Here is a 26,106-nt window from a genome sequence, read left to right on the forward strand (position 1 = left end):
ATAAACATTGAAAAAGAGAAGAAATTTGCTCTTGTTTTATTGTGAGAGATGAGCCATTATTAGAAAACCAAAAGAGGAAAAGATTTCACTGCACCTAGTCAATGAGAATTTAGGAAGTGTTGTAGCCAGAAGTTTTTTTTTGATGTTGCAAGTTACATGTTTTAAATAGGGGAATAAGGTGTGATGTGTCATTTAACACGTGCCACTAAATATTATGTCAGAAATTGTGCAAGTTGAAATAAAAGGTGTATTTGTTCTGAAGTTGCTCCCAATGGTTCAGCTCAGATTCAACATGTTGGACTGTTTTTCATTCCAATTTGATAAAAATTGAGGATTTTTATGAAGTGCTTTTTTTTTTTGAAATTCTATGCAATGTCACTTGAAGCACGATTTGTTTATTAATTTATCAAGTAAGCCATAGATACCATATTTCAAATTTGTGGTCTTAAAATGAATTTTATTTTGTAATTCCCTCAGATAAATATTTCATATATTTTATTACACTTCAGTTTCCATGTCAGCTGAATCTTTATTTTGCAATTAACAAAATGTTTCAAAATGTCAAAGAAACATTATTCAGCTCTCAGTTAAAATTTCTCATTCTGATTGATAGATCAGTCTGTAGTTACTGTGTGCCAGGGATCCTCTGGAGCTGATACTGAGGTCAAAGGAACAGAAATATTAATCACAGCAACAATGTATTTCAAGGTTGGTTAGTGATCACACAATCTAAACTAATTATATTTTTAGAGCTTCATCTTATGATAATTCTAATTTCCAGAGTAAAATTGTTCCATTCATCTCAAAAGGGAGTGCATCAAATATCTAAATTGTTGTCAACGATTTACCATAAGGGCTGAATTTTTACTGGGTTGGAGAGGGTGGTGGAGGGGTGAAGAAATAAGTCCATGAGTTAATTCCAGATCTTCCAGACCTTTTATACAACAAATATTTTTACAGAGGTAAACCAGAAAAAAATAGACAAAATCAATAATTAATGAGTTTATTTTCATGAATATAAGCACAATTATTTTTCTTTTGTTTCCCTCAGTTACAAAAGTACGTAAAATGCGCAAACAGAAAGTATACATTCAAATATCCCACAAGAGAGAATAAAAAGATAAGTGTCAAAGGGTAAGTATTCATAGTTTCAGTTAGTGTAATAAAGTTATGTTATAATTGTGCACACAGATGTTTGGTCTTGGAGTAGTGTTATTGTTTGCATAGAATGAGGAGATAGCAATTGGAAACATATTGTTCAAACCCAGAGGTGCCGGACCTTAGGCTTCTATACCTTTGGCCTGAAGGTAGCAGTGAGAACAAAGCATGAGAGAGAGATGGATAAATTCATAAAAGTTCTGTAGAAACTCAGCAGATCCCAAAACATCCATAGGAAGCAAAGATATATAACCAATGTTTCAGGCTTGATCCATTTGCCATTCCTTGACAAAGGGCTTAGGCCTGAAACATTAATAATATACATTTGCCTCTTATGGCCACTGAGGGACCGACTGAGTTTCTCCAGCACTTTTGCATATTTACTACAATCACAGCATCTGTAGAATGTCTTGTTTCACACCGGGGTGATGGGGATCCTTCATGATGTTGGCTGCATTATTGAGGCAGGGCCTCACGCCGATGTCTTCAGTGGATGGGAGGTTAATACTTGTGATAGACGTGGCTAGGTGTTTCACTTCCTATGGCATTCACCTTTCCAAATGAAGCCTTGATGCAACAAGTAGGTACATCATTTAAAGTTTGATACAGTATTAAACCAAATGCTAAATCTCCCCAGATTCCTCAGAAATTGCAGGTGTTGGTGTGCCTTGGTGGGCTGGACCCTGAAGAGATCCTCTGTGGAAGAAAAAAATTAGTAAAGGAAGTTATAGTGGGTGACAAAATGTTAAAAGTAACCTGTGCTGCCACTTTTAAGTCTATTAATCATTACAAGGTTGCTTGCTTCGTACATTAAGCTATGTGCTGTTGAATAAGACAGTAGACCCTCTGCATTCCACCACAGACTTTGAATTGTTTATTTTTGAATCAACCAATGACAATTGCTTTCTCTCTTATATGGTGGACACTCTCAGAGCTTCCGTGTGTCATGTGTCTATTGTTTGTACCTTTGTATAAATTAAACCGGCTGGTCCGTGCTCAGGCAGAACAGCCCCAGTATTTTGGTGGGACTGTTCTCCAAGATGTCTTGTAAATAAAAACTCCTTCTGAAGCGACTCCCTGGTGCCTCAGCTGAGTTATTTTGCTATAAAACACATCTCCGCAACAGAATCTGGCGCTCCGAGCAGGGTCCCTTTTTAATAGGATCCATGAACCCGGGGACTCAAGGAAGGAGTCCTGCGGAGATGAGCGGGCGATGGCCCTAGCCAAGATCCCAGCTGAAAGGGGGTAAGGCAGGCTCACTTAGAAGGAGAGTGATGAGACTCTCGATCTAAATTGGGAAGAATGGGGAAAAATTAAGAGAAAAATAAGAGTTTACCCAGGGAGTGAGAACGCGGACCGAAGGAGGACTGGTGTGCACTCTTTTGTATAGGGATCTAGAGTAAGTGTGTTTGTGATGTGTCTGTGTATTTTTTCTTGTAACATCTTCCTTTCCAGATTAGACCCACTGAGAAACATGGGAAACAGGAATGGTAAACCAGCCAATTCCGGTCGAGTGGAAAAATCTGCTCCCAGTAAAAAGGAATGAAAATCGTCCGTGACATTGAGCCGATCCACCAAGAAAAGAGCCCGCCAGCTGATTAAACGACAGCACTTGGTAGGAGATCCGCTGCAGCCTTCAGGCTCTTCGGCGGACATCGTAATAAGAGAAACAGGGTGGGGACTATGTAATCCGATTCAATGACGACCTGTATGGGTGGCATAAGGGTAGATGGTCATATGGAGGAACCTTTGACCTTCAATTGATTAGTGATGCTGAGGTAGATACGGAGGGAGGTTCTGGGGACCTACTTGGGATCTAAAGTACTTTAGAAATTGTTTCAAGAAATGGAAAGAGTCAGCTTTGAATATGTGATTACAGACACAATGATAATTAAAAGATTTATAACAAACATGTACATCAAGCTGCAAGAGAAAGAGAACGAGGAAATAAGCTGTAAACCCAAACAAAAGTGGGAACAAGATCTAAACATCTGGAACTATGAGAAATACAATAAACACGAAGTTACACGTGATACAATATAATTGGTTACACAGGGCCTTGTATATCATGCCCCAAAAGTTAAATAAATGGGACCCAACAGTATCAGACAGATGTTTTCACTGTAAGAAGGAAATGGGAACAACAGGACATGCAATTTGGGCATGTGAGAAAGTGGAAAAGTTTTGGGAAGATCTAAATCAGGTATGAAATAAAAACACAAAAAGCAACATGCCAAAAAATCCAGAGATCTTTCTTCTAAGTAATATAAGAAGTAAAAAATTAGGCCTCAAACTGGATGAAGTACAAAAAAGATTTATTATGATAGCCTTAGCTGTAGCAAAAAAATGTATTATGTCAACCTGGAAATCAGAAGAGAGCCTGAGAGTACAGCAATGGTACATAGAAATTAATAAATGCATTCCATTGGTAAAAATAACATATAATTAAAAAAAGTAAAGTCACAGTATTCAAACAAATTTGGGAACCGTAAATGGAACACAACAGAGAAGGCTTACCGCAGACCTCCACCCCGTAAAATGAGAAAATGATAGAAAGAGAAGAAAACAAAATGAACTGACCCAGTATGTAAAAGTAGATGACACAATTTTCTTGTTTATTTTCATTGTGTGAAGACATTGTTTAATGGGTTTATTGTATTGTATATGTTGAACATTTAGTGGGTAGGGAGGGGGTGGGAAGGAGGGAGGGAAGGGAGGGGGAAAAAGGGGAGAAAATGACACTGTATATTCAAGAGGGAAATGTTTGTGTGTATTTTGGTTAATATGGTTCATAGTGTGAAAAATAAAAATCTTAAAAAAAAAGAAATGGAAAGAGGTGGCTGCAAGGCATAAAAAATCTAAAGTAAAACAGGAGGATTCTCTTCCGATAAGAAATAGGCAAAAACCCCACCCCCACTCTTGTATTTTGAGTCTGCCCCAATCCAGATTCCATGGCCCAAATGCCCCGTGTAATGGTGGTAAATACCCCCATCTTGAAATCCTGGACACCTGCTGAGGCCAGGGATATGATCAGCTTGGTCCCCCATTCCATAAAGAAACCTGTCACATTCCACCACTGGTTACAACAAACTTATGCCCTTTATCATCCCCTCCCTGGTGATGTCCAGATGTCATTACAAGCTGCCTATGGGTCCCACTGGCAGGCAGTAAGGGACTCCTTCCATGTCCCTGCTGGGGAACAAGGGGACTGGAGGGGAAATGACAACCTTGTTAGAGAAGGGAATGAATCCATGGAGCATTGGTTAGAACATAGGGGAAAGAATGCGATCAAGTAGAGCACCTGGAAGAAAGCAGATATGCGAGTTGTAACTGCCTGCTTGCAGAAAGATGGAGAAAATATGTTAGATATTTAGACCAATTTAAAAATACATCGGAAGAAAATGTAGGGGTGCCAATAGATGGACCCGAGACCTTGGCCATGGTCATCCAGACCCTGTTAAATTGTATGTTATCCCAAAATGCAAAAAGTTATAAAATGAGGCAGCTCCAATGGCTAGCCTAGGGATGGCAGGACACTGTTACTTCGCTAGCCAACAAGGATAGGAAGGGCCTATTTCCCCAGAAAGAGAAAAGGACAGGACAATTTTATGTCCAGGCCAGATCGAATAAGAAAAATAACCCACCTGGTTCAGGAAGGATATGGGACAATATCACAGGACCAATGTATGGACTGTGGAAAGATAGGACACTGGGCAAGGGACTGCTGGACCAGTGCACAGAAGAGACCCTGGCCAAACGGTGGTAGCCAAGGGAGGGGTGAGCAAATGCAATATGAAGGCAACCCTTTTGTGGGAGCTGGAAACGGGCAGCAGCCCTGTTTTACTTTCCAGCAGCCTAACCCATAGGGGGGCCCGGAAGGAATGGTGGTACAGGTCCCCCTGATCCAGCTGTCTTCCGACGAGATGGCACAACCCATGCTTAAAGTTAGAATGAGTAACAAGGAGGATTATATGCTGGTGGATACCGGAGCCACCATGTCATCTGTGCCACCTTCCACGGGTCAACAAACCATAAACAGCATCAGAGAGTCCGGTATTCTGATGACGGATTCCCTCTCCCAAACTACTCTACATTTTGTGGAAGGCCGTGAAATTGACGACGCCATTATTATTTCACCCATGACCCCAATACCTATTCTAGGGCGTCAAGCCGTCTGCAAATTGAATGCAACTCTCTACTGTACCCGGGATGGGATGTTTATGCAGCTGCCTGCTGACAAAGGGTACCGTTTGATGCACATTGTGTTGTCTGCATCACAAGACGCCTCCCAAAGTTCCACACTTTTTGGCTGGTGGCTGAGTCAAGATTCCACAGTCCGCATAATGAGATTCCTCTTTTTTAAAAACATTTTTTTTTTATTTTTTACACTATGAACCATACTGACCAAAATACACACAAACATTTCCCTCTTGAATATATACAGTGTCTTTTTCTCCCCTTTCCCCCCTCCCTTCCCTCCCTCCTTCACCCCCCTCCCCACTCACTCAACGTTTAACATATACAATACATCAAACCCATTAAAAAATGTCATCACACAATGAAAATAAACAAGAAATTTGTGTCTTCTACTTTTACATACTGGGTCAGTTCATTTCGTCTTCTTCTCCTTCTGTTAGTTTAGGCGGTGGAGGTCCGCAGTAGGACTTCTCTATTGTGTTCCATGTACGGTTCCCAAATTTGTTTGAATACTGTGATGTTATTTCTTAAATTATATGTTATTTTTTCCAATGGAATACATTTATTCATTTCTATGTACCATTGTTGTATTCTCAGGCTATCTTCTAATTTCCAGGTTGACATAATACATTTTTTTGCTACAGCTAAGGCTATCATAATAAATCTTTTTTGTGCTCCATCCAAATCGAGTCCAAGTTCTTTACTTCTTGTATTACTTAGAAGAAAGATCTCTGGATTTTTTGGTATGTTACTTTTTGTGTTTTTATTTAATACCTGGTTTAGATCTTACCAAAATTTTCCACTTTCTCACATGCCCAAATTGCATGTACTGTTGTTCCCGTTTCCTTCTTACAGCGAAAACATTTGTCTGATACTGTTGGGTCCCATTTATTTAACTTTTGGGGCATGGTGTATAGCCTGTGTAAGCAATTATATTGTATCATGCATAACCTCATGTTTATTGTATTTCTCATAGTTCTGGAGCATAGCTTTTCCCATGTTACATTCTTTTATCTTTATGTTTAGATCTTGTTCCCATTTTTGTTTAGGTTTACAGATTGTTTCCTCATTCTCTTTCTCTTGCAGTTTGATGTACATGTTTGTTATAAATCTTTTGATTATCATTGTGTCTGTAATCACATGTTCAAAATTTCTTCCTTCTGGTAACCTCAGCCTGCTTCCCAATTTGTCCTTCAAGTAGGTTTTCCGTTGGTGGTATGCAAACATTGTACCGTGAATTATACCATATTTTTCCTTCATTTGTTCAAAAGATAAATAACTTATTTCCCAAAGAACAATTTTCTATTCTTTTGATCCCTTTTCTCTCCCATTCTCTAAAGGAAAGGTTATCTATTGTGAAAGGGATTAGTTGATTTTGCGTCAATATTAGTTTTGGTAGTTGATAATTTGTTTTTTTTCCTTTCTACGTGAATCTTCTTCCAAATGTTGAGCAGATGGTGCAGTACTGGTGAATTCCTATGTTGCACCAGCTTTTCCTCACACTTATATAGTATATATTCAGGTACCTTCTCCCCTATTTTATCTAGCTCTAATCTGGTCCAATCTGGTTTTGTATAGATGGCCTAGATTATTATCTAATCTAATACCTACGTATCGGATTGCTTGTGTTTGCCATCTAAATGGTGATTCTTTCTTAAACTTTGTGAAATCCGCATTATTCATTGCCATTGCTTCACTTTTATTTGCATTGATCTTGTACCCCGATACTTCTCCATATTCCTTCAATTTCTTATGTAATTCTTTTATTGATATTTCTGGTTCTATTAAGTATACTATGACATAATCTGCAAATAGACTGATTTTATATTCCTTCTCTTTTATTTTTATACCTCTTATTTTATTTTCTGTTCTTATCAGTTCTGCCAGTGGTTCTATAGTTAACGCGAACAGTGAGGGAGATAGTGGACATCCCCGCCTAGTTGATCTGCTTAATTTAAATTAGTTTGATATATATCCATTTAGTGTCACCTTCGCCAATGGTCCCTTATATAATGCTTTAATCCAATTAATATATTTCTCTGGTAGGTTAAACCTCTGTAGTACTTTGAATAAATAATTCCATTCTACTCTGTCAAAGGCTTTCTCTGTGTCTAAGTCAACCGCCACTGTTGCCGTCATGTTTCCTTGTACTGCATGGATTAAGTTAATGAACTTACAGATATTGTCCGTTGTTCATTTTTTCTTAATAAATCCAGTTTGATCTAGTTTTACTATTTTTGGTACACAGTCAGCCAATCTGCTTTCTAATAGTTTAGCTATTATCTTATAATCTGTGTTAAGTAGAGATATTCGTCTATACGATGCTGGTGTTAGTGGATTTTTCCCTGTCTTTGGTATTACTGTAATTATTGCTGTTTTGCATGAATCTCACATATTTTGTGTTTCTTCAGTCTGGTTCATTACTTCCAGAAGAGGAGGAATTAATAAGTCTTTAAATGTTTTATAGAATTCTATTGGGTGTCCATCCTCTCCCGGCTTTTTATTGTTCGGTAGTTTTTTTTAATATATCCTGTATTTCCTCTATTGCAAATGGTTTTATTAATTTATTTTGCTCCTCTTGTAATTTTGGTAGTTCAATTTTTGCTAGAAACTCATCTATTTTGTCTTCTTTCCCTTCATTCTCAATTTTATATAGTTACTCGTAGAATTCCTTGAAGTTTTCATTGATCTCCGTTGGGCTATATGTAATTTGTTTATCCATTCTCCTTGATGCCAATACCGTTCTTTTAGTTTGTTCTGTCTTAAGCTGCCAAGCTAGTATTTTGTGCATTTTTTCTCCTAGCTCATAATACTTCTGTTTTGTCTTCATTATGTTCTTCTCCACCTTGTATGTTTGTAGTGTTTCGTATTTTATTTTTTTGTACACCATTTCTCTTCTTTTTGTTGTATCTTCCCTTATTGCTCTCATTTTTCTGTACTTGCTATTTTCCTTTTCCATCTGTTCTATTTCCCAATTGTAGTCTTTCTTCATCTTAGTTACATAACTTATTATCTGCCCTCTGATGAAGGCTTTCATTGCATCCCATGGTATAAACTTATCTTTCACTGATTCTGTATTTATTTCAAAGTACATTTTAATTTGTCGCTCAATGAATTCTCTAAAATACTGTCTTTTAAGTAGCATGGAGTTTAAACTCCATCTATACGTTCTCGGTGGGATGTCCTCCAGCTCTATTGCTAACAACAGGGGTGAGTGATCCAATAACAATCTAGCTTTATATTCTGTTTTCCTACCTCTCCCTTGGATGTGGGCTGATAACAGGAACAGGTCTATCCTTCAGTATGTTTTATGTCTACTCGAATAATATGAGTATTCCTTCTCCTTTGGGTGTTGTCTGCTCCATATATCCAAAAGTTGCATTTCCTGCATCGATTTAACCATAAATTTGGTTACTTTGTTCTTTCTGCTAGTCTTTTTTCCAGTTTTATCTATCTTTGAGTCCAAATTAAGGTTAAAGTCCCCTCCTATCAGTATATTCCCCTGCGTATCAGCAATCTTCAAAAATATATCTTGCATAAATTTTTGATCCTCTTCATTAGGTGCATATACATTGAGCAAATTCCAAAATTCTGAATATATCTGACACTTTATCATTACATAGCTCCCTGCTGGATCTATTATTTCCTCTTCTATTTTGATTCGTATATTTTTATTGATTAATATGGCTACTCCTCTGGCTTTTGAATTATATGATGCTGCCGTTACGTGGCCTACCCAGTCTCTCCTTAATTTCTTGTGTTCCACTTCAGTTAGATGTGTTTCTTGCATGAATGCTATGTCAATTTTTTCTTTCTTCAGTAAATTTAACAGCCTCTTCCTTTTGATTTGGTTATGAATTTCATTAATATTTATAGTCATATAGCTCAACATGGCTATTTCATACTTTGTTTACCTCTCATTTCTTCTTCCTCATCACCACCTTTCCTCCTTATCCATTTCTGTTTTCTTTTTTTGAACACACTGTAAGACAACACTTCTAAAACATAAAATATTTCCACTATTCCAACATCTAAAATTCCCTTAACCCCAAATGTCCCCCCCTCTTTGTGTTGCCCCTTGTCCCTTGCCGGGCAACCACATCTCTCCTCTCCATTTGGATTGTAAACCCGCTCGCAAACGTCAACTGATTTCGCTGTGACTGTTATTCTCTCCCACCCAGCCCCCTCCAGAAGAGACATTTATCTTCACATATAACAAAGCTCACCCTCGTAATTCCCCCCTTACTTCCTTTCTTCCCTTTCTTCCCCTTCTTAGTTCTTACTTATATATTATTTTTCTTTTTATATGAAGTTTGTCGTCATTCTTATTCTTGTTACATCTCTTCATCTCTCTGTCTGTTTTGCAGGCATTCTGCAAATTCTCGTGCTTTCTCCGGATACGAGAACAGTCTGCTTTGCTGCCCCGGGATAACTATTTTAAGTACCGCTGGATATCTTAACATATATTTATATCCTTTCTTCCATAGGATCGATTTTGCTGCATTAAACACCTTCCTCTTCTTCAGGTGCTCAAAACATACGTCTGGGTAGAAGAAAATTTTTTGACCTTTGTATTCCAGTGGCTTTTTGTCTTCTCTCATTTTTTTCATTGCCTTCTCCAATATATTTTCTCTTGTCGTATATCTCAGGAATTTTACTAGAATGGATCTTGGTTTTTGTTGTGGCTGTGGTTTTGGGGCTAATGTTCTGTGTGCCCTTTCTATTTCCATTCCTTCCTGTATTTCTGGCATTCCTAGGATCCTGGGGATCCATTCTTTTATAAATTCTTTCATATCTTTGCCTTCTTCATCTTCCTTAAGGTGCACTATCTTTATATTGCTTCTCCTAATATAGTTTTCCATTATATCCATCTTTGAGCTAACAACTCCCGTGTTTCTTTAACTTTTTAATCAAATTCTTCCAATTTCCTTTTTAAGTCGTCCACTTCCATTTCTACGGCTGTTTCTCGTTCTTCCACCTTGTCTACTCTTTTCCCTATTTCTGTCATGACCCTCTCTAATCTACTCACTTTTTCTTCTGTATCTTTTATTCTTTTTTATTTCACTAAATTCTCATGTCAGCCATTCTTTTAATGCTTCCATATATTCTTGAAATTTTTTTTTATCCATGTACTGTCCATTCCCTTCATCTTACATTTCTCTGTTCAGAGTTTGATGCTCTCCCTCCTCTTCCCCTGTGTCCACTCCAGGACCTGTGTCCTCTACCTCTCTTCCTTGTATCTGTGTCTCTTCTGACTTTCTTGTTTGGCTGTTTATCTCAGTTTGCTGGATATTTTTTTTTAATGGTCTTGATGTTGGTCCTCTTCTCCTGGGCTGGTCATCTGCTGTGTCTCTGATTTCCTTTTTTCATTCTCCTCCCTCCCGTTCCCGTTATTTTCTATATCTTCCCGCTGGGAGCCCTGCTGTCGGGTCTTACTCAGCTGTTCAAGCTGTGGAGTTCCACTCCACAGCTGGTCCCCCCTCCTGTTGGTGTTGTCTTTGTCGTGCGCATCGCACATGCACGATTCCTCATGCATGCACAGTTGTGCACCTCTGTTTGGTTCCGTGAGCCATCCTTGTAGTCCTGCGTTTGGTGGGTCGTGACCGTTCGGGGTTTCCACTGACCTCAGGGAGTGGGCTCCTCTTTCCATGGCGGGTCCCTGCTTCTTCATACAGGTAAGTCCTTCACCTTTCTCTTTTGGCGTCTTTCCTTCTTCTTTTCTTCCCGTTGTTTTTGTCTTTTCTTTTTTTGGTGCCATTTCCTCCAAACCTTTATTTTTTATTTGTTGTGGTTTGTGTGTCTGTGGCTTTGCTTTTTATTTACTTTTTTCCTTCTTTTCTGGAGAGGGCTGGCATTCTCCTACCGGCCACTACTCCATCACATGACTCCTCCATAATGAGACTCCTCCATGCGCTTGTAGACGTAGTATAATGGGCCATCCCCCAGTCACCCCTAGGAGGGTTAGCAGCATTTATGTAGATAGTGATGGTGGTGCAGAACTGGCATGTCACAGCAATGTATGTCAAGCTGGGAGAATCAGTTTCCCCATGGCCGGACATCCCAGAAACGGATAAACTACTGGTGGGGAAAAGACTTTTTTGGGCCAGAAGGGATAGGCTTTGAGGTAGAATTGAACACTCATCAGAGGGAGGCTTTCCTTTTGCCAGACGCAACCCCCTATCTTATGTTAGCCATCCGAAAACCCCATCAGCCAGAAGAAATAGGGAGAATGGTAAAAGGACTGATTGACATAGACGATTGGCTTAAGGATCCACTCCATCGGGCAGAAAGGGCCGGTGAAAGCTATGCTGACCTGTGCATGATGGACGGAGATCATCAAACAACTGTCCTTTTCCACACCCCAGACAGTGGAAGTATAGAATTAGAGGAGATAGAAGCGTACGTCCACTTTGAGAAATCGTGCCCACAGAGACAAATCACTTACTGCTGGCCCGCAGCCCTAGTGGCAGTACCCCAAGAAACCTGGGCTAAATCTAGTACCCATGTGAGTGCCTCACTCAGTGACCCTGAAGAAGGAAGCCATTCTGCCAGCAATTAAGCAATATAAGCTAGCACGCGAAGCTGTGGAAAGGGTGTGGGGCATCATTCATAATGGATTTAGAAAAACAAGGAGTCCTGGTAAGGAAAAGAAGCCCCTGTAATGCACTCATATTGCCCATACCAAAAACGACAAAGGCACATGGCAATTTGTGCAAGATTTACGGGCAATGAATTCCATTGTAATACCCATGGCCCCATTAGTCCTGGACATCAACACCATACTATGCACTATACCGGTTGGAGCCACCACATTCTCGGTAATAGATCTCTGCTCCATTTTTTTTCTCCATACCCCTCGACCCTCAAAGCCAATACCTGTTCGCATTTACTTATGAGGGACAGCAGTTTACCTGGACAAGACTTCCCCAGGGTTACACTGAAAGCCCCACCATATATTCAGCAGGCGTTTGAAGAGACCTGTCTAAATGCGACTTACCTGGAGGGTCTTCCCTCTTACAGTATATGGACGACCTGCTAGTAGCGTCACCCGATGACACAGCCTGCCTACAAGACACCCTCGCTCTGCTCGTCCTCCTCGCATAGAGGGGTCATCGTGTCTACTTGACGAAGATGCAGTTTTGCCAAAAGGAGGTAAAATATATTGGGTATATTTTACAGGAGGGAGAGAGAAGAGTAGGCCCAGAGAGAATAGCAACTATAAGACAGGTATCACAACTGAAAACAAAGAGAGACGTTCTCAGTTTCCTAGGCATGGTTGGATACTTTCAGCAATGGATACTCGAATACTGTGAAATGGATGCCATACTAAGGGCAGCGACTGCAAAGGAAGAACCAGAAGAGATAAAGTGGACGGAAGAGAGGAGGGCTGCCTTTGAAGACCTGAAAAAGGCATTGGTAACAGCAGTGGCCTTAGGCCTCCTGGATTACTAGAAGCCCTTTGTGCTCTATGTGGCTGAGAAAAATGGGTTTGCCCACGGCATCCTGACCCAGTAGCATGGAGGAGGAAAGTGACCAGTTGCATATTATTCTACTAAATTACCTACGGTGGTCAGAGGAATGCCACCCTGCCTGAGGGCGGTGGCGGCCACCACAGAGATAGTGGAGAAGTCAATGCCTATAGTGCAGGACCAGCCCTGTACTGTCATGACTCCCCATGCGGTGATACTACTATTAAACTCTACGGCCACTCAACATTTTACGGCAGCCCGGAGGACGGGTTACAAGGTAATGCTATTTTCATGTTCCAACTATACTTATAAAAGATTGAGTCCTTATAATCCGGCCCTCCAACTACCCGAGGTAGAGGAGGAAGACCAAGGAAGCGAATTCCATGATTGTCTGGCTCTGACAGAATTCGTAATCAGTCCCCGGCCGGATTTGAAGACAGAACCTATATTGGCCGACCTCACCCTGTATGTAGATGGCTCTTCTCACCGACCAAGAGATGACACCCTACTTGCAGGGTATGCTATAGTAGATGGTGAAAAGCCTGTTGAAGCCTATGCTCTACCGGAGGGGATGACAGCTCAGATGGCCGAATTGTTTGCATTAACAAGGGCATGTTTTCTGTCAAAACGAAAGAAGGCTAATATAGTATGCGTTTGGAGTGTCAAACAATTTTGGACAGATATGGAAGAATAGGGGGTTTATTATTGCAAGCAGGAAAGAGATAAGACATGCAGAAATGTTAAGAATTCTGCTAGAGGCCATCCAACTCCTGATGGAGCTAGCCATTATTAAGTGTCAAGCACATACCAGACAGGAAGACCCGTGTCAAAAGGAAATGAACGGGCTGACGCAATAGCTAAGCAGGTGGCCATCAAGCAGAAACCCCTGAGTAGCTGCATGCGATTCAGGAAATAGAGCTTAAAACAGCTCAGGATAGAGCAACACTACAGGAACAGCAAACAAGGGACAGGCACGGGTGCAGAAGAGCAGGAGGACTATGGAAGAGCAAGGATGGGAGGGTGGAATGCCCGTGCAGTTTATTTAGACCCGTAGTGCAGTTAGCACATGGGCAAGCACACTTTGGGAAAGCCGGCATGCTGCATAAAATCAAGCAAAATTGATTTGCCCCGGGGATCTCCACCACAGTCGAGAGACAGGTGAGGAACTGCCTGATCTGTCAACAAAATAAATGAGGGAGATCACCTGCCATGTTCGACCAACTTCCTCCCACCCAAGCCCCATTTGAAAACCTCCTGATTGATTTTGCTCACATGCCTCCAAGTAAAGGATATAAGTATCTCCTGGTGATAGTGGACATGTTCACCCAGTGGATAGAGGCGTTTCCCATAAGGAGTGACGATGCATCCACCTTGGCCAAGTTACTAATGAAGGAGCTCATTCCATGGTATGGAATCCCTCGGGGGATAAATTGCGATAGAGGAACTCATTTTGCAGGGAAGATCGTGAAAGCACTCACTGAACTAATTGGCATAGATTGGAAATTCCATTTGCCCTACCAACCCCAGTCCTCTGGGATGGTAGAGAGAAAAAATGGAGAAACAAAGAGGATGTTGGAGTGAACATGTGGTGAGACTGACTTGCCCTGGGTGGAAGCACTGCCAATAGTATTGTATACATTATGAAATCAGGTGAATAGAAAGACCAAATTAACGCCTCATGAGGTAATGATGGGACGACCAATGTCCACCGGTGTTAGACCGCCCCTCATGCCAGAAGACGTGGCCAAGGTCTGGGTGCAAGAGAGCTCCCTTGCACATGCCCAGATATTGTGTGAAGCTGCACACTTGTTGATGTACAAGTGCACCGAGACTTTTTATGAATCAAGATCTGGACTCTGATACTGGCTGTTTAGGTTATGCCTCAGCGTTTTGCAGAGTTGTATGGGTGAGGGAGGACCCAGGGTTTATGGTTTGTGCTTTTGCCTGGGATACCAGGAAGGAACCTCTTTATTACGCTAACCAGGGTATCAACATAACTTTTGTGCTATTAAAACCGCAAGTCCTCGATAGATAGACAGAACCCTAATGGGAGAAGTGGTGGCATTGGAGGTATGCATTTTGTGATCTTTTTAGTTGGATGGAACAATGTAATAGATGCGCTGACCACAGTTACCACTATAGGTTTTACCGGTCCTCTGATGAGGAGACCACCATCCCAGTGGCAACGTCACCGACTCCAAGTGCAGCAACCATGATATGGCCTGAAGCAGAGACAACTCACACACCTACCCCCATCACCCCGTCTCGACCTTCTACAGATATGAGCGGTGGACACATACATCATCTCTTTTCCACCTGCCAAAACGCTGTCCTATCCCCGGCAGTAATGAACCTTGCCATACATATAAAATATGGTGATCAAGAAGAAATGAGAACCTGTACAGAGAGCTACCCCGGCTGACCCTGACCTAAAGAAGAGGGATATTTTGGCGACTGTATTAGGGGGAGCCAGGACGGGTCTGGGAGTTTTGAATTCGGTTGATATTGAAGCACTCCAAAATAAGATAAAAACTATAAGTAGCGAGGTGGGACAAGGAATTAGAATCTGGAATATGTGGGGAAAACGCTGCGAGAGGAAATAGAGATGGGATATAAATTTCAAAGAAGAGTGCAGTATAAGTTGTTGAAAGTGACGGAACGTGTAGAAAGGAAAGGAGGAGAAAGAGACACTTTATTTAATCATATTACAGATGAGGGGTAGATCTTTTGATCTACAAGGAGGGATTTGTGGAAGAAAAATTAGTAAAGAAAGTTTCAGCGGGTGACCAAGAGTTAAAAGTAACCTGTGTGCTGCCACTTTTAAGTCTATTAATCATTACTACGGCGCTCAGTACGTCAAGGTCTGTGCTGCTGAATAAGACAGTATACCCTCCGCATTCCGCCACAGAATTTGAATTGTTTCTTTTTGAATCAACCAATTGCTTTCTCCCTTATATGGTGGACGCTCTCAGAGCTTCAGTGTGTCACGTGTCTATTGTTTGTACCTTTGTATAAATTAAACTGGCTGGTCCATGCTCAGGCAGAGCAGACCCAGTATTTTGGTTGAACTGTTTTCCAAGATAGCTTGTAAATAAAAACTCCTTCTGAAGTGACTCCCTGGTGCCTCGGCCAAGTTATTTCATTATAAAACACTTTTCTCTGCAACATCCTCCAACATCTGGATGCTGAGGAACCTATGTATGGTCTCTACCACCAGCTCACCAGCAAAGACAGGTGCATGGTCCCTTGTCCTTCACTTCTTAAAATCCTAAAGGATATGGAATTCAGTAATGAATGTTGAACTTGTGAAGCCCTCGCATAAAAAAACTTTCTCATTCCTTCCAAAGGGAAGTAATCTGATAAACTATACAAGTTGTTAACTGAACTTCAGGGAAAAAAAAACACATTTGAAGATAAAGATTAGATGACAATCACTTTTCTTTTCTACATGTAGATGATACAGAGCTCGGGAGAAAATTGAAGGTCAAACGGAATAAATCTATGAAGTTACATGGATATTAAAGGAGCGAACGCAAAGGAAACAATAGAGTAAGGCATTGGCAAAATGCAACTTATTCATTTTGGTGGGAAGGATACTCAGGTGGTTAGATTGAATGTGTTGATTCATTGAGATGAATGTTATTGAGCAGTTCACACAAGCAAATGAAGACTTACCTCTTTATTACAAAGGTAAGGAAGTCTTGCATCGAGCTTTGACGAGATCATACTTGGAATGCTTTGTATTCCATCTGAGAGTAATGGTTGTAATCTGTGTTATTCAACCAAACTTCAGCAACCCTCTCAATTTCCTGGTGGAGCTGGACAGCCATAGCATGCTGCTTTCATTGACATGTGTAGGACATGTGACTCCGTCTCACTGGTGTTCCTGATAGCCAGCTGGAAGGCTACATCCTCCAAAACTTACCTTTATTGCTTCATCACATGTAGTATCTGATATCCGAAACCAGTCTCATTTTCTTCACACATAAAGGAAATGAAAAAGGAATGGAATCTCCTGGATGAAGCACATTGGTTGGCTGCTGTCAACTGTAAAAAAATTATCTCTGCATAGATGACCAACTTCTTTGACACAGACTTGAATAAAATTGAGGAAAGTGTTAAACAATAGAAACTTGTAGATCATTTATTAGAGGAAGTATATAATTGGAAAATCAGAACTAATCTTAGTGGTAAATGTTGCTAGCCTAATACTGAAGTAAACTTTACACAGTAATCTTCCATAAGTAAAAGATAAAATAGCCAATTTGCTTCAACAAATAATATATGCCAGTTTCAGAATAATATTTTTATTCAAAAGAACAAAAAACATCAGATAAAGAGTCACCAAGATGCAGGTACACACCTGCAACCATTAAGGATGTAAAAATAAAATACCAATAGTCATATCTGAAGCCATTTATATTTAAAAATTAGCTGCAAATTAAGGTAAGAACTGTTTTATCTGCTGAAATGCAGCTTCTCAGTCTCAGCAAAATTGAAAAATGTCAAAGCTGTTTTAAGGATTAAAATCTATAATTCAAGTTCAGCCAGATTTCTGGAATGAATGTACGTATCCAGAATATCAATCTACCTCAAGTGATTTGGTATGGTGAACACATTTAAGGCTTATCAAGGAAAGGAAACTAATAAAAGTGAAATATCAATAATAATGTAAAGTAAATGGAGTAGAGAGAGCACTTCTTTCAGAAGTCCAACTTTAATGCCATTTCACCACAGATGCTATTAAACTGAAGCAACCTCGCAACAGCATCAACTTCTGTTATCAAAGACTTTCTGTGCTCCTCTGCACTTTCATTCGCCCCTTCCTTCCAGCTAATTCCCAGAATGAGCCAAGGATTTTGTTCAGTTTGCAATCTAACCAATTCTGATCGGTCTCATCACTTACAGGTTCAGGTGAACTGAAGAATCTCAGTAGACGCTGGAAGGTTTGAGAAGCAGGCTTCTCGCCAATATACAACTTGCCAAAATGACAGTGACTAAAAGGATGTGCAGAGTATTGACTTTGACTCCTGTTGACAATGCCTTCTCTATGGTAAAGGTGAGCTTCCAACTTCTACCAGTGTGTAGCAAGCTGATCCAGTCTTGTTCTCCTTGTGCTGGATGGACCGTATATTTTGGCATATAAGTTGACCTTCAGATGTTGGCTCTCCATTTTCAGCCTCATTTTCATGGTTTTATCATAAGTTGACCCCCTCTCCCCCAATAATTATGTTGACTGTGCCGTTTCCAGAAGGTGGTTGTTATCATGGATCCTCCAGCAAAACGATGAACATATGAAGTGAGTTTCAAGTTAAAAGTAAATAGAAGTGGCCAAGAAATTGAGCAATTTCTTTCTAATATACTGGGAGCTTGAAAATTTGTTGTAGGTTGGGTTTGTTTTTTTTTAGAAATTTAAAGTCTCATTTTTGTATCTGGCATGTAAGTCAGTCCCTGACTTTTGATTGCTTTTTGAGGGTTTCAAGACTCAACTTTCATGATGAAAAATATATGGTAGGTGTGGCCATTGGCAGGCATGGTGGCATTACTGCAAGTGTGGGAAGGCTATTGCAGCTGTGCCCTGGGCATTCAGGCATGCTTCCTTTCATTTCATGCAAATACAGCAATAAAAAAAAATTACTTCAGAATCTCTGTGAAAAAGAATGCTGTTGCTAATCATGACCCGATAAAACGAGCGTTAGTATGCACTTCAATTTCCTCTTTCATCCTGATGTCTGACATTGTATGTTGTGAAAGCATTTTGGAACTACAGTAGGTTTCCAAATTGATTTTTTTTTAAAGTACTCAATTATTTAAGTTGCTTTTCTTTTATTAAATAAAGTCGAGTGACATTAAAAAAAAATGAACAAGAAATAAATGTAACAGAAAATAAATTGAACATAAATTAACATCCAAAAAAAAAATCAAATATAAAGAAATTAATAGTCTGTTTCCTTTTGAAGTCTGGGTTAATATTTAGAGTTTGGGTGAAAAATCAGCATTCAATCTATTAATAAACTTGATTTTTTTTAATACTCTTATCACTTCATTGGGACATCAGAAATGTTTATGATACATTGTTACATTTTATTGCACACGATGCAATGATCGAACCAACTGTTTGTCCCCTGTCTTCATAAAGCAATTAATTACTATAGAGATGAGAGCAATATAAAATATTAAAGCTTTAAATTTAAACTACATTTTAAATTAAATTTTTAAATTTAAATTTTTAAAATTTAGACATACAGCACGGTAATGGGCCTTTCCAGATCAGGCGCCCATGCCGCTCAAATACTGCAATTGACCTACAAACTCCACATGTTTTGAAAGGAGCAAACCAGAATACTCAGTGGAAACCCATGTAACCACAGAGAGAAAATACAAACTCCTTACAGACAGCACTGGATTTGAACCCAGGTCACTGGTGCTGTAATAGCATTGTACTAACAGCTATGCAAACTGTGCCACTTTCTACACTATCTATGCCACCCTATACACTATCCATGCTGCCCTAATGCAAAAGAAGCCACAATGTTCAATTGTTTTTGGAAAGCAAGAGGACCAAACTTACCCATGGAAAGTGAAGTGGATGAGGAAATCTTTGGCTTGGCTTTGTGGACGAAGATTTATGGAGGGGTAATGTCCATGTCAGCTGCAGGCTCGTTTGTGACTGACAAGTCCGATGTGGGACAGGTAGACACGGTTGCAAGGGAAAATTGGTTGGTTGGGGTTGGGTGTTGGGTTTTTCCTCATTTGTCTTTTGTCAGTGAGGTGGGCTCTGCGGTCTTCTTCAAAGGAGGTTGCTGCCCGCCGAACTGTGAGGTGCCAAGATGCACGGTTTGAGGCGATATCAGTCCACTGGCGGTGGTCAATGTGGCAGACACCAAGAGATTTCTTTAGGCAGTCCTTGTACCTCTTCTTTGGTGCACCTCTGTCTCTGTGGCCAGTGGAGAGCTCGCCATATAACACGATCTTGGGAAAGCTATGGTCCTCCATTCTAGAGATGTGACCTACCCAGCGCAGTTTGATCTTCAGCAGCGTGGATTCGATGCTGTCGGCCTCTGCCATCTCGAGTATCTCGATGTTGGTGATGAAGTCGCTCCAATGAATGTTGAGGATGGAGCGGAGACAGCGCTGATGGAAGCGTTCTAGGAGCTGTAGGTGATGCCGGTAGAGGACCCATGATTCGGAGCCGAACAGGAGTGTGGGTATGACAACGGCTCTGTATACGCTAATCTTTGTGAGGTTTTTCAGTTGGTTGTTTTTCCAGACTCTTTTGTGTACTTTTCCAAAGGCGCTATTTGCCTTGGTGATTCTGTTGTCTATCTCATTGTCGATCCTTGCATCTGATGAAATGGTGCAGCCGAGATAGGTAAACTGGTTGACCGTTTTGAGTTTTGTGTGCCTGATGGAGATGTGGGGGGGCTGGTAGTCATGGTGGGGAGCTGGCTGATGGAGGACCTCAGTTTTCTTCAGGCTGACTTCCAGGCCAAACATTTTGGCAGTTTCCGCAAAACAGGATTTCAAGCGCTGAAGAGCTGGCTCTGAATGGGCAACTAAAGCGGCATCATCTGCAAAGAGTAGTTCACGGACAAGTTGCTCTTGTGTCTTGGTGTGAGCTTGCAGGAGGAAATAAATTTACAATAAATGGTATGATCATTTAAAAACATAAGGACAGGAAGAGGAGCAAGAGTAGACCATCCTGCCCTGCCATTCAATGAGATCATGGCTGTTCTGAAGATAAGTTCATCTTTGCCTACCTGCCTTTTCCCCATATCTTTTAATTCCTCTACTTTGTAAAAATCTATCCAACCTTGTCTTAAACATATTGAATGAGGCTGCCTCCACTGCTTCAATAGGCAGCGAAGTCCATAGATTCACCACTGTCTGGGAAAAGCAGTTTCTCCTCATCTCCATTCTAAATATATTACCCTGGATCTTAAATCTATCTCCGCTAGTTCTAGTCTCCCCCACCAATACCTACCTCTACCTTATCTGTGACTATCATAATTTTATATGTTTGTATAAGATTCCCTCTCATTCTTCTAAATACCAGTGAGTACAGTCCCAGATGACTCAATCTCTCCACATAGGCTAACCCCATCATCTCTGGAATCAACCTGGTGAATTTCCTCTGCACTGTCTCTAAAGCCAGTGCATCCATCCTCAAGTAAAGAGATCAGAATTGCACACAGTACTCCAGATACAGCCTCACCAGTACCTTGTACAGTTGCAACTTCCCTGCTCTTAAATTCAATACTTCTAGCAATGAAGGTAAACATTCCATTTACTTTCTTGATAGCCTGCTGCAAACCAACCTTTTGGAATTCATGCACAAGCACTCCCAAGTCCTTCTCCATGCCAGAATGCTGCAATCGCTTTCCATTTAAATAATCATATGATCTTCCACTTTTGGTTCCAAAGTGGATAACCTCCTGTTTACTCACATTGTACTCTATCCAGCAGACCCTTGCCCATTCACTTAACCTCTCTATATTTCTCTGCACGTTGCTTTTCCACTCAATTTAGTGACATAACATAACATATAACATAACAATTACAGCACGGAAACAGGCCATTAGGGCCTTCTAGTCCGCACCGAACCAAACACCCCTCTCTAGTCCCACCTCCCTGCACAATGCCCATAACCCTCCATCTTCTTCTCATCCATATACCTGTCCAACCTTTTCTTAAATAATACAATTGACTCCGCCGCCACTATTTCTCCCAGAAGCTCATTTCACATGGCTACCACTCTCTGAGTAAAGAAGTTCCCCCTCATGTTACCTCTAAATCTCTGCCCCTTAATTCTTAACTCATGTCCTCTTGTTTTAATCTTTCCTCCTCTTAACGGAAATAGTCTATCCACATCCACTCTGTCTATCCCTTTCATAATCTTAAATACTTCTATCATATCCCTTCTCAACCTTCTACGCTCCAAAGAATAAAGACCTAATCTGTCCAGTCTCTCACTATACTCTAGATGCTTAAACCCAGGTAACATTCTGGTAAACCTTCTCTGCACTCTCTCCACTCTGTTTATATCCTTCCTATAATTAGGTGACCAGAACTGCACACAGAACTCCAAATTAGGCCACACCAACGTCTTATACAATCTCAACATCACCTCCCAACTCCTATATTCCATGCAATGATTGATAAAGGCCAGCATACTAAAAGCCTTCTTCACCACCCTATTCACGTGAGTTTCTACCTTCAGGGAGACTTAGATACACTATACTCTGTCCCCTCTTTCAGATCATTAATGCACATCGTGAACAGTTGTGGGTACTGCACCGACCCTTGTGGCACCTCGTTCACCTATGATTGTCAACCGGGGAAAAACATCCCTGTGTTGCAACTCTCTGCTTTCTATTGGTTAATCAATCCTCTATCCATGCTAATAGCTTGCTTTCTTATCTTATGTATAAGTTCTGGCAACTCAATGTTCTGGGCTTCCTTTGCTTCAGACATGATAGAAAGGGAGGAATAAAAGAGAGAGAAATGGCATTGCTCATCAGGGAAAATATCACAGCTGTGCTCAGGCAGGAGAGACCAGAGCGCTCATCTACTGAGGCTGTATGGGTGGAACTGAGTAACGGGAAAGGTATGGCCACACTCACAGGGTTGTATTATAGACTACCCAATAGTCAGAGAGAATCGGAGGAGTAAATTTGTACAGGTATACAATCCTTTATCTGGACATCTAAAATGAAACCTGGTTCTGGTACAGTGGAGGGAAGGAGGGAGGGAGAGAGGGAGAGAGAGAGAGAGAGAGATGGGAGCGCGACTCAGGTGGATGGGGTGGATATGGAAGCACAATTCGGGTGGGCTTAAATCTGGAGCAGCTGGCATTTGTTCTGAAATCCGGAAAAATCTGAAATTTGGAACACACTGTCCCTTAAGGGTTCTGAATAAAGTATTGTGAACCTGTATTGAGATTACAGACAGCTGCAGAGAACTGTCTGTTTGTGATAGTAGAAATTTTAACTTTCCACATATTGACTTGTACTGCTGTATTGTAAAAAGGATGGTGACTTGGAGTTTATCAAATAGGTTAAGGAAAGTTTTCTAAATCAATATATATTGAGGAACCAACTAGAAAGAGTGCAATACTGGATCTCCTTTTAGGGAACGAGACAGGACAGGTTATAGAAGTATGTATAGGGGTACATTTTGGGTCCAGTGATCATAATGCCATTAGTTTCAATTTAGTTACAGAGAAGGATAGGTCTGGGCATTGGGTTGAGATGCTTTACCAAACTCTAACATTATCAACTCATTATCAATGATATCCACGTTAATTACATTTCGTATTTTTTAATTCGTTACAGTCCTCTCATGGAGTTTGAGTGTTTCTTTTTTTAAACTCTTCACCCTGACAGTAAACATTTAACACCAAACTAATTATACTAACACACAATGACCAAGACACTCACACAAAAGCATAAAACTTATATTTGGATATTTATGTGGGTTTGTCATGTTTATTTCTTACACTTAACTTAGAGTCTTAACTCTTAAATTATCCCTAACACAAAATCTATCCCCAACTATGCACAGGTGTACTAGTGTGTGTGTGTGTGTGTGTGTGTGTGTGTGTGTGTGTGTGTGTGTGTGTGTGTGTGTGTGTGTGTGTGTGTGTGTGTGTGTGTGTGTGTGTGTGTGTGAGTGATATACCCAAACCATTACAGTCCAGGCCAAAATCCAGAAAGTTACTTCAAAGTTCATTCTTTTAAATTCAGTGTTGAATTGTAGGCCTTTGAAATTTGATGCCCAGAATTAATGTTGAACTGATGGGGAGACTGGAGTTGTGGCTGCCACAGACTCACAACTTCTCCTTGTGTTGCTTTTGAACAAATGTCCATCCACATGAGCTGTAGTAATAACACTCCTGTTCATTTGTAGGAAAGACTCGAACTGGACGGACTCCACAGAGCTTCCAACACCCCGGTACTAGTCTCTCCAAATGATCTTCACTGTTAGTCACAATCACAATAAAGTACTTTGCTTCCCAAAAGACCCTCCTGACACAGGTCAATCCACCAAAAAGGCCCAGTCATTCACAGAACATGCTTTGCTCTGAAGTCCACAAAATGGCTGACCACAAGAGCTGCTTCAAAAATCTGCTTTCTCTTCAGCAGTCAGATTGGTTCTCTTGCAAAATCATAGTGCCTTTGCAAATGCATTGAATCTGGAACAGACTGAGACAAACCTTCCCAATGTATCGAATTGTCACTGGGGTGTAACTTGTGTTGTGAAGGTGCTTGTGTGAAATGTTAAATGTTAACTCTGACCATTCAGTTCCTCCCATCTACATGGACTTTAATAAAGTCTTTGACAAGGTACCACATGGGAGGTACTCAGAAAGGTTCAGATGCTAGGGATTCATGGTGAAGTAGTGAACTGAATTTGTCAATGGCTGGGACCTGTGACTTCTGACTAGTGACTAGTAGTGTGCCTCAGAGATCAGTGCTGGGACCATTGTCGTTTGTTATCTATGTCTAGATCTAGAATAGACAACAAAGTGGTAAATTAGATCAGGAAATTTGCAGATGACACAAAGATTGGAGGTGTTGTGGACAGTATGGAAGGCTTTCAAAGCTTGCAGAGGGATCTGGACCAGCTGAGAAAATGGGCTGAAAAATAACAGAATAAATTTAATGCAGTCAAGTGTGAGGTACTGCTTTCTGGAAGAACAAACCAAGGTAGGACATATATGGTCAATGGTAGGACACTTAGTAGTGCAGTAGAACAGAGGAATCTGGAAATACAGATAGATAATTCCCTGAAATTGGTGGCACGGAGAGATAGGATAGTAAAGAGAGCTTTTGGCATATTGGCCTTCATAAATCAAAGCATTGAGTGGTTATATATTTCCACATTTGTTTCACAAAGGACACTGTTTGACCTGCTGAGCTTTTCCAGCATTTTGTGTTTTTAATTCAACCATGGTGTCTACAGATTTTTGTTATTTACTATCATGTATAGAAGATGGGATATTATGGGAAAATTTTATAAGTCATTGGTGAGGCAAAATTTGGAGTATTGTATGCAGGTTTGGTCACCTAACTACAGGAAAGTTAGCAATAAGATTGAAAGAGAGCAGAGAAGATGTACTAGCATGTTGACTGGAGTTCAGGAACTGAGTTACAGGTAAAGGTTAAACATGTTAGGACTTTATTCCCGGGAGCGCAGAAGAATGAGCATGCATTTGATAAAAGTATTTAAAATTATGAGGGGTCAAGATAGAGTAAATGTAAGTAGGGTTTTTACACTGATGGTAGGTGACATAGGTTAAAGGTGAAAGGAGGAAAGTTTAGGGGGAACATTAGGGGGAACTTCTCACAGAGTGTGGTGGGACTGGGGAATGAGTTGCCAGCTGAAGTGGTGAATACGGGTTCAATTTTAATTTTTAAGAAGAATTTCGATTTCAGATTCCCTTGGGTATGTCCACTGCATTTTGGAAGAAGACCGCAGAGCCCACCTCACTGACAAAAGGCAAAGGAGGAAAAACCCAACACCCAACCCCAACCAACCAATTTTACCCTGCAACCGCTGCAATCGTGTCTGCCTGTCCCGCATCGGACTTGTCAGCCACAAACGAGCCTGCAGCTGACGTGGACTTTTTACCCCCTCCATAAATCTTCGTCCACGAAGCCAAGCCAAAGAAAAATACTCAGGGGTATTCATGTCCGCATACCAGACCATGATCCAGCCGGTCAGCACACTTTCCACCACACCTCTATATAAATTTCTGGTCTTGTACCAAACCTTCACAAACTCCTGAAGAAGTAGAGGCGCTGACGTGCTTTCTTCATGATGCCACTGGTGTGTTGGGTCTAGGAAAGATCCTCCAATATAGTGATTCCCAAGAACTTTAATTTGCTCACCCTCTCTGCCTCTGATCCTCCACTGATCACCAGATTGTATACCTCTGGTTTTCCCTTCCTGAAGTGAACAATCAACTCCTTGGTTTTGGTGACATTGAGTGCAACGTTGTTGTTGGTGCACCATTAGGCCAATTTTTCAATCTCTTCTTCAATGCTGATTCATTGCTTTTTTTAAATTATACAACCCATGACCTTGGTATCACTGGCAAATCTGTAGATGCTGTCATTGTTGTACTGAGCCACACGGTCATAGGTATAAAGTGAGTAGAGTAGGGTGCTCCAGTGCTCCAGTGCTGATGGAGATTGTGGAGAAGATGTTCTTACTAATCCTCACAATTGTGGTCTGGAGGTGAGGAAATTCAGCATCCAATTACACAGTGGTGTGTTGA

General features: G+C 40.7%; 1 long non-coding RNA gene across 1 annotated transcript in view; it reads right to left on the reverse strand.

Moving 5' to 3' along the window:
• Positions 1 to 513: 513 nt before the first annotated feature.
• Positions 514 to 26,106, reverse strand: part of LOC138738812 (uncharacterized) — a 37,948-nt gene continuing 12,355 nt past the window's right edge. Inside the window, exon 4 of the long non-coding RNA XR_011341786.1 lies at positions 514 to 658. This is a non-coding gene — a long non-coding RNA (uncharacterized lncRNA). The remainder of the gene's footprint in view (positions 659 to 26,106) is intronic.

The sequence above is a fragment of the Narcine bancroftii genome, chromosome 1, assembly GCF_036971445.1.
Source record: "Narcine bancroftii isolate sNarBan1 chromosome 1, sNarBan1.hap1, whole genome shotgun sequence".
Lineage (NCBI taxonomy): Eukaryota > Metazoa > Chordata > Chondrichthyes > Torpediniformes > Narcinidae > Narcine > Narcine bancroftii.